Source organism: Panthera uncia, chromosome C2 (assembly GCF_023721935.1).
Source record: "Panthera uncia isolate 11264 chromosome C2, Puncia_PCG_1.0, whole genome shotgun sequence".
Taxonomy (NCBI): domain Eukaryota; kingdom Metazoa; phylum Chordata; class Mammalia; order Carnivora; family Felidae; genus Panthera; species Panthera uncia.
Window position 1 is genome coordinate 27,446,145 of NC_064810.1, and position 4,938 is coordinate 27,451,082.

Genomic DNA, 4,938 nt, shown 5'->3' on the forward strand with positions numbered 1-4,938 from the left:
TAAACTGGTAAATATGTTTCCCTGAGTTCTGGAAACCACTCTAGCAAATTAATGGAACCCAAGGAAGAGGTCATTAGAACATCCAATCTGTAGCCAGTTAGTCAGAAGCACAGGCAACAGCCTGGGGCTTATGACTGGCATGTGATGCGGGGAGAAGAGGCAGACTTGTAAGGCTGAACATTTAACCTGTGGAATCTGATGCTGTCTCTGAGTACATAGAATTGAGCTGAATTCTTGGACATCCTTTCTAGTGTCCGAGAACTGTGTGGTGTTTTGTGTGTGGGAAATACCCACTCCCCAACACACACACACACACACCTCCTTTCACACATTGGAACTGAATCCAGGAACCATTTGTTCCCAAAGCTGTTACTTCCCTGTTCCGCTCCCACTTCTGCTGGCAGTGGAAAGGACAAGCTCGGTAATTATTAGCTCCTTTTCTGCTTCTCCATAACCAGGTGTGGTGGAGATTACTGGTGTTCCTCCATGTCTCTGTTGCCAGTTCTATATCTGCATTCACAGCTCTGTGTTCCACCTCTAACTACCTGCACCTGCAGCTTTCTCAGACAATTGTTCTTTGGCTACTGGAGTAGAGCTGGAAGTATCTGGAGTTTATGAGTCCTCACTCCTGCCACCTTCATCCAGCAGGTAGTCAATGACTGGCTGCTCCTGCAAGTAGACAAAACTGCCTCCAGGAAGGGCAATATATGAGGTGGATTTTACCCACAGGATCAAGCCCAGGCTGGAGCTTCATGTGAAATCATGCCCTTGCTCAGCTTTCTCTGCTCACATATCCTGCTTTTCCTGTGTCCTTTCCAGTTTCTCCTCAATAAACCACTTTCATCCAAATGTTCTCACATCAGAATTTGTATTGACCTAGGATGCCAGGTCAATCCCATTCCTGGAAGTCACCAGGCCTGAGAATGTAAAACTTTTCTGCAACCCTTAGTTCAAAGATGAGACATCTTATTGCTTACTCCATATGGAAGTTTTCAGGATGTTTGATGATCACTTTTATTTTTTTCAGGAGGGAAAAAAAAAAAAGCTGATTCTCTCAGGGTGTGGCCATGCCCCAGGGTACTCACAAAATAATCTCAGAAAAGTCAAGTATTAGTATTTCTCAATATCTGGATTATGCAGTCTTATGCATGGTAATGAAGCTTTTTTCAGAGTTTGAGCTAAGGAGAATGGAAGAAGCTAATACACAAATACAATAGAAGGAAAGCTTACGGTAAGAACTCCAGTATGGCTGGAGAATAGTATACACAGCTGTGAATAGAATATCAGAGACCATATATGGATAAGCTTCACGCTCCACTAAAGAGTTTGGCATTTATCCTGTAGACACCAGAGATATTTAAATGAGGTAATGATATGAGGCAAAAAAAAAAAAATTAATGTTTATTTTATTTTGAGAAAGTGAGAAATCAGGTGGGGGTCAGAGAGAGAGGGAGAGAGAATCCCAAGCAGGCTCCACTCTGTCAGCACAGAGACTGACACAAGCTCGAACTCATTGACCATAAGATCACGACCTGAGTCGAAATCGAGAGCTAATGCTTAACTGACTGAGCCACCCAGGTGCCCCCCCACCCATTTTTTAAAGACAAAATTCTAATAAACTGAAGAGAATGAAATGGGGAGAGGCCTGGATATACAGATTATGCCATCAGCTGCATATGGAAATAGTTTGGAATATAAAAGTTGGGATACACATGGGACTCTAAAGAAAACAAATGATGCTCCTTACATACTAAGGAAACCAACCCTATAATGCAATGGGTGGGCTAAAGGAAAGGAAGAAGGACAGTACGTAGATAGAAACCAAGAGACATTAGCACCTAGAATCCATGGGAGAAATGATATCAAGCATCAACTTCTTTTTTATTTATTATTTTAAAAATGTTTAATGTTTGTTTATTTATTTATTTATTTAAAGTTTTTTTAAGTTTATTTATTTATTTTGAGAGAGAGAGAGTGAGAGAGAGAGAACGAGAGCACACGAGCAGGGAAGGAGCAGAGAGAAAGAGAGATAGAATCCCAAGCTGGCTCTACACCATCAGTGCAAAGCCGAATATTGTGCTCAAACTCATGAACTGTGAGATCATGACCTGAGCCAAGATCAAGAGTCCGATGCTTAACCACTGTGCCACCCAGGCTCCCCAATGTTTATTTATTTTAGAGAGAGAGAGAGAAAGAGAGAGAGAGAGAGAGAGAGAGAGAGGGAGAGACAAAGTGAATGGGAGAGGGACAGAGAGAGAGGGAGACTCAGAATTCAAAGCGGGCTCCAGGGTCTGAGCTGTCAGTACAGAGCCCTGTGTAGGGCTTGAACCCACAAACCAGGAGATCATGACCTGAGCTGAAGTCGGACAACTAACCGACTGAGCCACCCAGGCACCCCTCAAGCATCAACGTGTATAGAAAAAACCCAGCAATGTGAGAACAAAATGTGATTTGGCCATTGGAATGTCATTTGTGGCTAGAGGGAAAACAATCTCCATAGGGTAATGAGAGAGGATGACAGATTGGAGGCATTAAGATACAATATTCTGAAAGTGAGGGAAACTTGAACACATCAATATACTCTGGAAGAAAGAGTCAAGGGAAAAAAGAAAAGAAATATAGAATGTCTCCAAAAAGATGACCGAGATGCTGGAGTCTGGGGAAGGATATCATGGAGAGAAGGTAAAGGGATTGCCTTGTTTTGAGACAGAAGGGAAGATGGGGAAGGATGGATTTTATGTGAGCTAACAGCCACTCTTTCGTTTGAAGAGTCAGGCAGAGTCGACTGCTAGGGGTTAGAAAGATGCAAATTGAATGAGTGCTATGAAGAGGGATATATAAATTCTGAACAGCAACAACCAGATATATAAAGGAGCCATAATCAGATACAAGAGAAAGAATTACCTAGTGCTACGGAGGGCCCACTGGATTAGAATAAAGGTGTGATAGTACCCTCCAGCCCCATTGTAGAATTTTAATGTTCACACCAAAGACAACTAACTAGTAAAGACAAAAAAAAATGGTTATAAATAAAAAGAAGGTAGATTCATCTTTGGTTGTATATTGGCTGGGCTGGGTCCTGCCTCGAAAGGGACAAAATAGGAAAGGAATTGAGGGTACAAGTAAAAGTGCATTTCAGTGATTAAACCACAATGTTTAGGTTGAGTTGAAAAGGAAATGATATCAAAAGGAAATTGTCAGAGTCACCCTGAGCCGGGCAAGCATGATGGCCCAAGCAAGGGCAGCGGGGCAGTGAGAGTGCAGACTGAGAAAATGCAGACCACGGGGCACGTCTCATCCCTCCTTTCTGATCCGCTGTCATACCAGGGATCTAATCAGACTTATGTCTGCCTCCTTCTTGAGGAGGCCAGAGATCCCATCTGACAGCCACCCTACAGAAGCTTCCCACTCCGGGTGGCCCTGTGGGAGCACCAGACCAGGGTCGTCTCCTGAGAGGGACATTGGCAAAGTAGCCAAGTTTATTGGTGCTGGGACTCACAGTCGGGGTGGCTGGTTCAGGGGCTGGCATGGAAAGGTATTTGGCAGCTTGGTCATTGGTTATGCCCAGAACCCATCTCTCAAGCAGAAGCTCTATTCCTATGCCATTCTGGGCTTTTCCCTGTCTGAAGCCCTGAGAGTCTTCTGTTTGGTGGTCGACTTCCTCATCCTCTTTGCCATGTAAGACTCCATGGGGGTCACCGACCCATTCCTGCTTCAGGCCCATGCGTGCTGTTGGAGTGTGCTAAGTTTTACCATTAAACACAACGTTTCTTTAAAAAAAAGAGAGAGAGAGAAAAAGAAAAGAAAAGAAAAGAAAAAAAAAAGGAAAAAGGAAATTGTCAGATTTGGGAAGCAGAAGGACATTTGAGGGAAGAAGAATAGTATAAAGAAAGCTCCAGAGGCAGGATAAGCCTTCACAAAGTGTAAGTGCAGTGAAAAGAGGCCCCGTGAAGGCAGAGAGTACATGCTGGGGATTGGAGGCGGACAGCTGGTGGGCTTTGAAAGCTCGGTGGAGCTTATAAGCTAACTGCATGCACACGGGGGAGCACATCCAAGATCATCTTTGAAAAAGATGAGAATATGAGGCTTAATGGAAGGTGCAACATAGAAAAGCAGCAAAGATGATACCCATATTCTTGGCCTCTTGCCCTGGAAACCAGAAGGATAATAATATTCCTGACAAAATGGAATAGATAAGCAAGAAAAACAGGTCTAAGTAGACAGGGAGTAGATATGGTCACATATTTAAGTAGAAATTTCCTCTAGAATACTGGAAATACATATTTTAAAATATAAACTGAAATGGTATCAGGGTCAGGCCTAGAGTGTTCTGATTTTAGATCTCAGCAACTGCTGGTATCGTATCAGCCTGTTATCAGTAAAACAAACTCCCCCATACCATCTAGTTTTTCCCAATAACTTTCAATTCAAAATCTATGAGGTAGTCACCTGGAATGATTAAAAGCTAACATGTAGGGGCGCCTGGGTGGCTCAGTCGGTTAAGCATCCGGTACTTGATTTTGGCTCGGGTTCCCCAAGTTGGGCTCTGCACTGACACCACGGAGCCTGGTTGGGATTCTCTCTCTCCCCCACTCTCTCTCTGCCCCTCCCTCGCACATGCATGCACACACACACTCTCTCTCTCAAAATAAGTAAATAAACATTTTTTAAAAAGCTAGCATGTAAACATAAAGAGCACTAAATCACAGATGGAGCTCAATGGCGTTATTCTTGCAAAAGAATTTGATCTCTAAATTGATAAACCCAGCATTACACTTTTGGAGCTGGAGAGCGCTTCACACCCCCCACCCCCGGGGAGGGGGGGTGGAGCAGAGGAAGCGCTTCGCCATACTTAGGAAATTCATCAAGCACTGGCTTAAATCATAGTCCAGCTCTGCCTGGGGGAGTTAGGATGATGCTGTCTATGGACAAGCACAT

General features: G+C 43.7%; 1 pseudogene; it reads left to right on the forward strand.

The window, feature by feature from the left end:
- The first annotated feature begins 3,273 nt into the window (after window positions 1–3,273).
- Window positions 3,274–3,682, forward strand: LOC125922092 (ATP synthase F(0) complex subunit C1, mitochondrial-like; annotated as a pseudogene).
- The last annotated feature ends 1,256 nt before the right edge of the window (window positions 3,683–4,938 follow it).